Source organism: Arachis ipaensis, chromosome B10 (assembly GCF_059453495.1).
Source record: "Arachis ipaensis isolate K30076 ecotype BB chromosome B10, ASM5945349v1, whole genome shotgun sequence".
Lineage (NCBI taxonomy): Eukaryota > Viridiplantae > Streptophyta > Magnoliopsida > Fabales > Fabaceae > Arachis > Arachis ipaensis.
In genome coordinates, this window is record NC_142435.1 from 15,290,355 (window position 1) to 15,303,086 (window position 12,732).

General features: G+C 42.0%; 1 non-coding gene across 1 annotated transcript; it reads left to right on the forward strand.

The window, feature by feature from the left end:
- The first annotated feature begins 12,328 nt into the window (after positions 1–12,328).
- Positions 12,329–12,436, forward strand: LOC148579230 (small nucleolar RNA R71). Its single transcript, XR_015896406.1, has one exon. It is a non-coding gene; the product is annotated as a small nucleolar RNA R71 (small nucleolar RNA).
- The last annotated feature ends 296 nt before the right edge of the window (positions 12,437–12,732 follow it).

Sequence of the window (12,732 nt, forward strand, 5' to 3'; positions counted from 1 at the left end):
TTACAAAATCTGATATAGTATAGGAATTTAATTGAAAAAAAAGTATAGAAACCTAATTAAAAATTCGGTGAAACTATAAGAATCGGTAGAATAATTAAACCTACTATTTATAAGCTGTATACTACCAAGAAAAGCTCAAGAATCAGTTTTGAGCACTAGTAACTTTCTATAATAGCTTTTTACTACTTACAGCATAACAACTAGACTGGTAGTTGCTTTTTTTTTATAATTTTGTATTAAACACAATATAAAGACTTAATTTAGGTTCTGTTTCTCAATTTTAGTCTCTCAGTCTCAGTTTCCATTCCAAACGCAGCCTTAGCTCTTAGGGAGTGGCAACATCTACTCCCTAACTGTTCCGAGGGTTACCTGAAACTGAAGGTTGATCTCAGATGAGTTCTATTGTGGTGGCCGGAGCTGTCGTGTCCAACTAGTTGACTTTGGCGGTGCTACTGATCCTGGTTCACCGGAGGGTGGTGGTACCTGCAAGAGACTCCGATGCTTAAGTTAGCATGGGCTTTGAGCAGGTATTTTGTGTAGAATTAGAGTATGAGTTATACCTGGGTGCTCCAGTGTATTTATAGTGGTGTAGGCTGACCTTTCTAGATAAGATAAGTTAGTTATTTTATCTTATCTTTGAGTGAAGTCATCTTATCTTTTAGGGCTTAGCCGCCTTTAGAATGGGCTGCGCTCCTTCTGTCTGGGCCTACTTCGGCCTTTATAGCGATGGGGCCAAGCTCTTTAAGGGAGAGGTTGGTGGCCATCCAACCTGAAGAGGTCGGTCATTCCTGTCTGAAGTCAGCTCGGGTCCCATAGCTCGACCCGTGGTATGAACAGTGCCCCTGCTTGGGCTCGGTCTTACCCTTAAGGTCGTGTCTTTAGACTTCGATGCTTTGAGGAAGTCGAGTTCGAGCATTTTGCTTTTTAGTCGATCTCTGTATAAATCCTGCTGGACTCCTTGAATGCGAGGCATTTTTCTTTTTTCCTTTTAAATTGCGGCGTGCATTGCGCTTTCTTGGGAACGTGCGAGGTTTAAATGCTCATTAATTTCCCTTCGCCGTTTTCCTTTTTTCCCTCTTTCATTTTTGAATTTCAAAGAATCACTTTACAGTTTCTTTTCTCCTTTCTCTTCGTCTCTTCGTTCGTTGTGGTGCTTCGTTCTCTCGTTTTCATGCCCCAAGTCTATTTTCTTTTGCCTGAAAGTGATTGTTTGGCGCGTCGTCCCCTTGTCTTTAAGCAGTTGTCGTCTTCTCCTCCACAGGTTGGTTTTTCTTCCTTTCACTTTTCAACAGTCGTTCTTTCTGCATGCCTTCACTTGTCGCGTATTTCTCAAAGTTATAATTTTTGCTTGAGTTCCCCTTTGAAAAGTTTGAGTCTTTCTTCGAAAGATTGCATCTTTGTGCCTGATTGTCGCTGTGATGTGTGCCTTTTGTATTTCTGGTAGTTTTTGCTTCCTTAGGGCTTTTTGGCTTTGCCGCTGTTCCTGCCTCTCTTCATATAGAGCTTTTGTTTGAATTGTTTGGTAGAGAAAGGTTGTAGCTTTGATGATGAATTATTGGTAGAAAAGAAAGGTTTGTAGCTTCTTAGATTTTCGCGTGGTCTGTTTGATGATGATAGCTTTTTGCTTGTTTGTAACCTCCAAAGGGTGCCCTTGGACTTTGGCGTGAGTCCTGGGGTTTCCCTTTTACTGCCATATCTAACACTTGCTGTTTACTTTTATTGTCCGAGTTGTTTCTTTTTTTGCCCGAGTTGTTTGGTAGTAATCCAACTTTTCTTTTTCTTTCTGTAGGGGTAGTTGGCCTATGTCTTCCCGAAAAATATTGTCGAGATGTCTTCGAAAGTTCCTGCTGGTATGGCCGATTGGCTGGATTTAATAGTTCTTATGTGTGTGACTGTAGCTGACCCTGAGTATTGTGTACGACTTAGGAGATTTCATAGGATTTGTAGTAATAGGGATGATGAGAAGAACTATGAACTGGTGTCGCCTGACCTTGAGGAGAGGGTTTGTTTTCCTTCTTTAACTCAGGGAGAACGTCCCTTTTTCTATGCGTATGACTACTTTTTTAGTCAGCTGGGTATCACCATCCCTTTTTTCGCTTTTGAGACCGACCTGTTGCGGTCATGTAATGTGGCCCCTTCTCAGCTCCATCCGAACTCATGGGGTTTCATAAAGATTTTTCAGCTGTTGTGTCAAGAATTGGGTATCCGACCTACCCAAACTCTCTTTCTACACCTTTTCGTGTTGACCAAGCCTGGGGCAGCTAAGAAGAAAGCCTCTTGGATTTCTTTCTGAGCTACTCAAGGAAAGAAAGTGTTTTCGATGTATGACGAGTCCTTTCGCGACTTCAAGAACTATTACTTCAAGGTCCGAGCTGTTGAGGGAGCTCGGCCCTTCTTTTTAGATGAAAATAATGAACCCACCTTTCCTTTATCGTGGCAAGAGAATGTAGTAGTAGTCAAGTATCCCTGGGAGAGTCTGAGTGAAGTAGAACAAGCCTTTGTAGGTGTGTTAGAGGAGAACTGGGGGAGCCCCCTCACCTGGATACAAAGAGGTTTCTTGGAGATCCTTCCCTTCTCCGAGCTGAGCTGGATAATGGCCGACTTCTTTTTAGCCTTTCTTTTCTTTGTTTGTTTGCCGATTTATCCTTTTCTTACTTGGTTTTGCTGGCTTCTTTTTCAGAAATGGTGAAGTCTTCGGATTCCATGAAGGCCTTTCGTAGGGCAAAGAAGGCGATAGCTGCAGAGAATCTGTCTGCAAAAACTCCTGCTGATGGGTCTTCCCAACTGCCTCCAAGGAAGCCGGCCTCAGGTGCTTTTGGGCCGAGAAAGGTCATTCTGACCCCTCTGGTCCAGACGGTTCCTTCTGACCCAGTTCAACCGACTTCCGGTGCTACCTCTTCTCCTACTGCTGGTCCTCCTCCGAAAAAGCAAAAGACTGTTGGTCCTTATAACTTGGATGCCCATAATTTTGATGCCATGGGGTTTGTTGATGAACAGTTTGCTCCTTATGGCCAACTTCCAATGGATGACGTGTCCATCCTTTGTCACTTGGATTTCATCACCAGCAATAGTGTTCGGATGGCCCATATGGGTGCGACTTTGTTCCGTACGGTCTAGTGTTCTCCGGTCCATGCGACTAAAGCCTTTATGAAGGATGCCAAGTTCGAATTCAATAGAATCAAGGGTTTGAAGGATGAGCTTGACGCTAAGGTGGAAAAGTTAGAACTGGATGTGGAGAGGGAGAAGTCCCGGGCTACTGCTGCTGAGGCTACTACAAACCTAGCTGAGGAAGCGGTGAAAAAGTATAAAGAGAGCTATACTCGCACTTATGGCGAGCTATTGGAGGCCAGGAAAGAATTCAGTCTACCCAGGTGATGTGTGAGCATCTTTCCTATCTTTTCCTAGTGAATTTACATTTAATTTGTTAATTTTTATCAAGAATTTATTATCTTTTAGCCACTATGGATGCTACTTTCAGTCTTGTGCAATTCTATTTATTTTAGGTAGCATTCGAATGAATTTGATGGAGTTTCTGCAGAGAAAGAGAAGAAACCAAGGAACTGACCAGCGAGGAGCGACGCGTGCGCGTGCCTGACGCGTACGCGTGAAAAGCGAAGTTGCTCAGCGACGCATGCGCGTACGTGACGCGTATGCGTGACATGCGTGACATGCAGAATTCGCAGAAAACGCTGGGGGTAATTTCAGGCCAAGTTTCGACCCAGTTTTCAGCCCAGAAAGCACATATCAGAGGCTGCAGAGTGAAAGAATCAAGTGGTCCCCATCCATCAATTGAAGGCTTGCTGATTGCCATAATTAATTCTGATTTAAATTTAAATGTTATTTTAAAATAGGAAAAGATATTATTTAGTTTTAAAAATTATATTTTAAATTAATTAGGATTAGATATAAAAGGGGATTCCAATAGGGAGATTCCAACACAACATTATTCCATTCCACCTCTACCAAAATACATTTTATCAGAATCCTTATTTTTCTCTCTTTTCCATGAGCAACTAAACATCCACTGTTAAGGTTACGAGCTCTGTCTATTGTATGGATTGATTTTATTGCTTTTCTATTTTAATTCATGTATTGATTTATATTTCAAGATTTGTTTTCGTTCTTTATTTTATGAATTTGGGTGAAACGAAAGTATGACCCTCTTTCTAATTGAGTTCTTGTATAACTTGGAAAAGCTCTTTACCTGAACAACAGCTTGAAAATAATTTCTCCTAAATTCTAATTATCTGGACTTAACGAGATACGTGACATATAATCCTCTTATATTTGGGTAATTAGGACTTTTGTGGCATAATAAACTAGAATTAAGCTTCACCTTCTAGTTAGAATTAATTGACCAAGAAATTGGCGGTTGATGAATTTTAGAGGAGACTAGAAAGGTCTAAGGAATTAGGGTCTAGTCACTTATAGCTTGCCATGAATTAAATCTTGCATGATTAAAATAGTTAGTAAGAAAAGTCAATCCAGAAAAGAGATAATTCTGAAGCCTTAACTGTTTCTCCATACTTTATTCCCAACTTATTTACTTGCTCTTTTAATATTCTTTATATTGTTTAATGTCTTTGAACTCTCAAACATTATTTTCTGCTTGCCTAACTAAGTAAATTAATCAACCATTGTTGCTTAGTCCATCAATCCTCGTGGGATCGACCCTCACTCACCTGAGGTATTACTTGGTACGACCCGGTGTACTTGCCGATTAGTTTGTGGTTAGAAATTCCGCACCACCAGGCTGATTATACCGAGCTTCAGGGTCACTTGGTGGGTAGTGTGACTGATGCTTATGAGAACTTGAAGGCCCAAGTCTGGGTTCTTTCCCCTGAACTCGACCTGACTCTCTTTAATCTGGATAATGTAGTGGAGGATGGCAAGATTGTGCCTGCCCCGGACGATGAAGATGAAGGTCATCCCCCTGCGTCACCGGCCAAAGCTACTGCCGCCTCGACTTCTTCAACTCCTTCAGCTGAGGTCGACCATCCCGAGTCTGATCCTGATGTTCGAATTCTGAACCGGGAGGATGGGACTGTGGATGCAACCCCTTTGAAGACTGTTCCGAGGGTTACCTGAAACTGTAGGCCAATCTCGGATGAGATCTTCTATACTGGTCGGAGATGACGTGTCCGGCTGGCTGGTGGCGGCCGGAGCTGTTGTGTCTGACTTGTTGGACTGGCTTCACTTCTGATCCTTGGCCACCGGAGGGTAGGGGTACCTGCAAGAGACTCCGATGCTTAAGTTAGCATGGGTATTAAGTAGGTTTTATGTAGAATCAGAGCATGAGTTATACCTGGGTGCTCCAGTATTTATAATGGTGTGATAGTGACCTTTTTAGATAAGATAAGTTAGTTATCTTATCTTATCTTTGGGTGAGGTCAGCTTATCTTCAACGGAACCGCCTTTATCCTTCTAGGCTTTGGCTGCCTTTAGATTGGGTTGTGTCCCTCTATTTGGGCCCTTATTGGGCCTCTGTAGCGTTTTGGCCGAGCTCTTTGTGAAGAGGTCGGTCATTGGCCAATATCTTTGAGAAGAGGTCGGATAGTCTGACCTGAAGAGGTCGGTCGGCTTGTCGCTAAACAACCCGGGTCGGACATCTTGACCCAGGGTATGAACAGTACCCCTGCTTGAGTTCGATCTTTCCGTGAGATCGAGCTTCGATCTCTTTGGAAGTCGTGCTCAAGCATCCTGACTTTGGTCGATCTTGAGTAGTTTCTCTTTTGTGCGAGTCTGGTATTGCCTTTTTTAGTTTGTTGAGAGGTCTTTTCAGGCTTCTTTCGACTTGTTTGTCTTCACTGTTCGGGCTTTTTAGTCATAATCCAACAAATTTTAGACATAGTTTGTTTGGACGACTTTTTAGCTCCGTCTTTGAGGCCATGCTTTCCACTTTTTAAGTAGTGTCTTTTTTCAAGACTTCGTACCTTTCAGCGAAGCACTTCTGGCTTTGGTCTTTTTACCTTTCCTTGGCCTTTGTGAGATGTTTATAGAGTGTTGGTACTTTGCTGTCCGACCTCTTTTTGTTTTGTCCACTTTCTGCTTGGTCGAGGTGGTCCCTTGGGGCTAACTTGTCCGACAACTTTTTAGTGTTCTTTGGTAGAACCTTTTTAGTTGGTCTGAACAATTTCGATAGCCTTGTCGTGGAGCCATGGCTTTTTGGGCAAAGCTATGTCCCTTTTAGCGCACGTTTTTTGTTGGTCTGACTTCTCTCGTAGGTCCAAGTTGTAGGTTTCGTTGGTCCAACTTCTTCTTGTCGGTCCAAGCTGTAGCTTTCGTTGGTCCGACTTCTCTTGTCGGTCCAAGCTGTAGCTTTCGTTGGTCAGACTTCTTCCTGTCGGTCCAAGCTGTAGCTTTCGTTGGTCCGACTTCTTCTTATCGGTCCAAGCTGTAGCTTTCGTTGGTCCGACTTTTTGTTGTCGGTCCAAGCTGTAGCTTTGGGCCAACTTCTTCATGTCGGTTGCTTCTAAATTATTTCTAGTAATCCTCTTTTTCGGACTTTTGTCAGGTCTCTTTCAGGGATTACTTTTTATAACTTTTTGTCGCTTTGATCGGCTTCTTTCATGTCGGCCTCCTTTGAGTTACTTCTAGTGACCCATTTTTAGTTGGACCTCGCCGGGTCTCTTCTTATGGATCACTTTTTGTAACTTTTTGGTGATTTGGGCCGACTTCTTCATGTCGTTTTTGGTACGCGGAATCGTGATTACACTTTAATTATGTAAAGTTCATTGCTCTTTCTTTCCCTGGTAATGGCGCCAAAAACATGATGCCAAAACCACGGTTCACAACTCCGTGTAACTGACCAGCAAGTGCACTGGGTCGTCCAAGTAATACCTTACATGAGTAAGGGTCGAATCCCACGGAGATTGTTGGTATGAAGCAAGCTATGGTCACCTTGCAAATCTCAGTTAGGCAGATATAAATTGATAATGGTATTTTCGAATAATATATAATAGAATAGGGATAGAGATACTTATGTAAATCATTGGTGAGAATTTCAGATAAGCGAATGGAGATGCTTTCGTTCCTCTGAACCTCTGCTTTCCTGCTATCTTCATCCAATCAGTCTCACTCCTTTCCATGGCTGGCTTTATGTGATACATCACCACTGTCAATGGCTACTTTCGGTCATCTCTCGGGAAAATGATCGAATGCCCTGTCACGGCACGGCTAATCGTCTGGAGGCATCACCCTTGTCAATGGCTTCATCTTATCCTCTCAGTGAAAATGGTCAACGCACCCTGTCACGGCACGGCTATTCATCTGTCGGTTCTCGATCATGCTGGAATAGGATTTACTATCCTTTTGCGTCTGTCACTAACGCCCTGCAATCGCGAGTTTGGAGCTCGTCACAGTCATTCATTCATTGAATCCTACTCGGAATACCACAGACAAGGTTTAGACTTTCCGGATTCTCTTGAATGCCGCCATCATTCTAGCTTACGCCACGAAGATTCCGATTAAGAGATCTAAGAGATATTCATTCTAGCTTATTTCATGTAGAACGGAAGTGTTTGTCAGGCACGTGTTCATAGGGGAGAATGGTGATGAGCGTCACACATAATCATTACCTTCATCATGTTCTTGGGTGCGAATGGATATCTTAGAAGCGAAATAAGATGAATTGAATAGAAAACAGTAGTACTTTGCATTAATCTTTGAGGAACAGCAGAGCTCCACACCTTAATCTATGGAGTGTAGAAACTCTACCGTTGAAAATACATAAGTGATAGGTCCAGGCATGGCCGTGTGGCCAGCCCCCATGGTCTAAGAACAATGCGTTCAAAGATGTCTAATACAATAGTAAAAGGTCCTATTTATAATAAACTAGCTACTAGGGTTTACATGAGTAAGTAATTGATGCATAAATTCACTTCCGGGGCCCACTTGGTGTGTGCTTGGGCTGAGCTTTAACTTTCTACGTGCAGAGGCCATTTGTGGAGTTGAACCCCAAGTTTTGATCCATTTCTGGCGTTCAACTCTGGTTTTGGATCCTTTTCTGGCGCTGGACGCCAGAATTGGGCAGAGAGCTGGTGTTGAACGCCAGTTTACGTCGTCTAAACTTGGCCAAAGTATGGACTATTATATATTGCTGAAAAGCCCTGGATGTCTACTTTCTAACGCAATTGGAAGAGAGCCATTTTAAGTTCTGTAGCTCCAGAAAATCCATTTTGAGTGCAGGGGGGTCAGAATCCAACAGCATCAGCAGTCCTTCTTCAACCTCTGAATCTGATTTTTGCTGAAGTCTCTCAATTTCAGCCAGAAAATACCTGAAATCACAGAAAAACACACAAACTCATAGTAAAGTCCAGAAATGTGAATTTAACATAAAAACTAATGAAAACATCCCTAAAAGTAACTAGATCCTACTAAAAACATACTAAAAACAATGCCAAAAAGCGTATAAATTATCCGCTCATCACAACACCAAACTTAAATTGTTGCTTGTCCCCAAGCAACTGAAAATCAAATAGGATAAAAAGAAGAGAATATACTATAAATTCCAAACTATCAATGAAACATAGCTCCAATTAAATGAGCGGGACTTATAGCTTTTTGCCTCTTGAATAGTTTTGGCATCTCACTTTATCCATTGAGGTTCAGAATGATTGGCATCTATAGGAACTCAGAGTTCAGATAGTGTTATTGATTCTCCTAGTTCAGTATGATGATTTTTGAACACAGCTTCTTTATGAGTCTTGGCCGTGGCCCTAAGCACTTTGTTTTCCAGTATTACCACCGGATACATAAATGCCACAGACACATAACTGGGTGAACCTTTTCAGATTGTGACTCAGCTTTGCTAAAGTCCCCAATTAGAGGTGTCCAGGGTTCTTAAGCACACTCTTTTTTTGCTTTGGACCTTGACTTTAACCGCTCAGTCTCAAGTTTTCACTTGACACCTACACGCCACAAGCACATGGTTAGGGACAGCTTGGTTTAGTCGCTTAGGCCAGGATTTTATTCCTTTAGGCCCTCCTATCCACTGATGCTCAAAGCCTTGGGATCCTTTTTATTACCCTTGCCTTTTGGTTTTAAGGGTTATTGGCTTTTTGCTCTTGCCTCTTGGTTTTAAGAGCTTTGGCTTTTTCTGCTTGCTTTTTCTTTTTCTTATTATTTTTTTCGCCTATTTATTATTTTTTTTTCTGCAAGCTTTGTTCTTTGCTGCTTTTTCTTGCTTCAAGAATCGTTTTTATGATTTTTCAGATTATCAAATAACATGTCTCCTAGTCATCATTCTTTCAAGAGCCAACATATTTAACATTCATGAACAACAACTTCAAAAGACATATGCACTGTTCAAGCATACATTCAGAAAACAAGAAGCATTGTCACCACATCAATATAATTAAGCTAAGTTCAAGGATAAATTCGAAACTCATGTACTTCTTGTTCTTTTGAATTAAAACATTTTTCATTTAAGAGAGGTGATGGATTCATAGGACATTCATAACTTTAAGACATAGTTACTAACTACTAATGATCATGTAATGAAGACACAAACATAGATAAGCACATAACATAGAAAACAAAAAACAGAAGAATTAAAAGCAAGGAATGAATCCACCTTAGTGATGGTGGCGTTTCCTTCTTGAGGAACCAATGATGTCCTTGAGCTCTTCTATGTCTCTTCCTTGTCTTTGTTGCTCCTCCCTCATTGCTTTTTGATCTTCTCTAATTTCATGAAGGATGATGGAGTGCTCTTGATGTTCCACCTTTAGTTGCTTCCAATAATTGTGTGGAAGAAAATGTATCCCCTGAGTTATCTCAGGGATCTCTTGATTTGCAGTCAAATGTTCTACCACTGAGCTATAGACCCTTGATGGAAGCTTTTGTCTTTCCTTTCCTCTTTCTAGAGGTTTCTCTGGCCTTAGGTGCCATCAATGGTTATGGAAAAAACAAAAAAGCTATGCTTTTACCACACCAAACTTAGAATGTTGCTCGCCCTCGAGCAAAAGAAGAAAGAATAGAAGAAGAAGAAGAAGATATGGAGGAGATGGGGGGGTGTATTCGGCCATATGGGTGGGATTGGGTGGGAAAGAGATATTGAATTTTGTAGGTAAGTGGGATGTATGGATGTGAGTGGTGAATGGAAAACAGAAGGGATGATCATGAATAGAGAGAGAGGGTGAGGTAGGTGGGGATCCTGTGGGGTCCACAGATCCTGAGATGATCCTGTGGGTCCACAGATCCTGAGGTGTCAAGGCATTTACATCCCTGCACCAATTTAGGCATGTAAAATGCCCTTGCACACAACTCTGGGCGTTCAGCGCCAGGTTGGTGCCCATTTTGGGCGTTCAACGCCCATTTGTTGTCATTTCTGGCGTTGAACGCTAGAACCATGCTTGTTCTGGGCGTTCAGCGCCAGAATGCTGCCTATTTTGGGCGTTCAGCGCCAGAACCATGCTCTGTTCTGGCGTTGAACGCCAGGCAGATGCTCCTCCAGGGTGTGATTTTTCTTCTGCTGTTTTTGATTCCGTTTTCAATTTTTATATTTATTTTGTGACTCCACATGATCATGAACCTATAAAGACATATAACTAAGAAAAATATAGTTAGATAAATAAAAATTGGGTTGCCTCCCAACAAGTGCTTCTTTAATGTCAATAGCTTGACAGTGGGCTCTCATGGAGCCTCACAGATGTTCAGAGCATTGTTGAAACTCTCCAACACCAAACTTAGAGTTTGGATATGGGAGTTCAACACCAAACTTAGAGTTTGGTTGTGGCCTCCCAACACCAAACTTAGAGTTTGACTGTGGGGGCTTGGGTTGACTCTGTTTTGAGAGAAGCTTTTCATGCTTCCTCTCCATGGTTGTAGAGGGAGATCCTTGAGTTTTAAACACAAGGGAGTCCTCATTCCATTGAAGGACTATTTCACCTCTGTCAACATCAATCACAGCTCTTGCTGTGGCCAGAAAAGGTCTTCCTAGGATGATGGATTCATCCTCTTCCTTTCCAGTATCCAGGACTATGAAATCAGCAGGGATGTAAAGGCCTTCAACCTTTACTAACACGTCCTCTACTTGTCCATAAGCCTGTTTTCTTGAACTATCTGCCATCTCTAATGAGATTTTAGCAGCTTGCACCCCATAGATTCCCAGTTTCTCTATTACAGAGAGGGGCATGAGGTTTATTCCTGAACCAAGGTCACACAGGGCCTTAAAGATCATGGTGCCTATGGTACAAGGTATTATGAACTTTCCAGGATCCTGTCTCTTCTGAGGCAATGTCAGTTGATCCAGATCACTTAGTTCATTGATGAATAAGGGAGGTTCAACTTCCCAAGCATCAATGCCAAATAATTTGGCATTCAGCTTCATGATTGCACCAAGAAACTTAGCTGTTTGCTCTTCAGTAACGTCCTCATTCTCTTCAGAAGAGGAATACTCATCAGAGCTCATGAAGGTCATAAGGAGGTTCAATAGAATCTCTATGGTCTCTAGATGAGTCTCAGATTCCTTTGGTTCCTCAGAGGGAAGCTCCTTATTGGTCACTGGACGTCCCAGGAGGTCTTCCTCCTTGGGATTCACATCCTCCTCTCCCTCATTGGGTTCGGCCATTTTGCTTATGTCAATGGCCTTGCACTCTCCTTTTGGGTTTTCTTCTGTATTGCTTGGGAGAGTACTAGGAGGGATTTCAGCGATCCTTTTACTCAACTGGCCCACTTGTGCTTCCAGATTTCTAATGGAAGACCTTGTTTCATTCATGAAACTCACAGTGGCCTTGGATAGATCAGAGACTAGATTTGCTAAATTAGAAGCATTTTGTTCAGAGTTCTCTGTCTGTTGCTGAGTGGATGATGGAAAAGGTTTATTATTGTTAAACCTGTTTCTTCCACCATTATTAAAGCCTTGTTGAGGCTTTTGATCCTTCCATGAGAAATTTGGATGATTTCTCCATAATGAGTTATAGGTGTTTCCATAAGGTTCACCTAAGTAATTTGCCTTTGCTATTGCAGGGTTCTCAGGATCATAAGCTTCTTCTGCATAAGAAGCCTCTTGAGTACTGTTGGATGCAGCTTGCATTCCATTCAGACTCTGAGAAATTATATTGACTTGCTGAGTCAATAATTTGTTCTGAGCCAGTATGGCATTCAGAGTATCAACTTCAAGAACTCCCTTCTTCATAGGCGTCCCATTGTTCACAGGATTCCTTTCAGAAGTGTACATGAACTGGTTATTAGCAACCATATCAATGAGTTCTTGCGCTTCTGCAGGCGTTTTCTTTAGGTGAATGGATCCACCTGCAGAGGTATCCAATGACATCTTTGATAACTCAGACAGACCATCATAGAATATATCCAGGATGGTCCATTCTGAAAGCATGTCAGAAGGACACTTTTTGGTCAACTGTTTGTATCTTTCCCAAGCTTCATAGAGGGATTCACCTTCTTTTTGTCTGAAGGTTTGAACATCAGCTCTAAGCTTGCTCAGCTTTTGAGGAGGAAAGTACTTGGCTAAGAAAGCCGTGACCAGCTTATCCCAAGAGTCCAGGCTGTCTTTGGGTTGAGAATCCAACCATAATCTAGCTCTGTCTCTTACAGCAAAAGGGAAAAGCATGAGCCTGTAGACTTCAGGATCTACTCCATTAGTCTTAACAGTATCACATATCTGCAAGAATTCAGTTAAGAACTGAAAGGGATCTTCAGATGGAAGTCCATGAAACTTGCAGTTCTGTTGCATCAGAGAAACTAATTGAGGTTTCAGCTCAAAGTTGTTTGCTC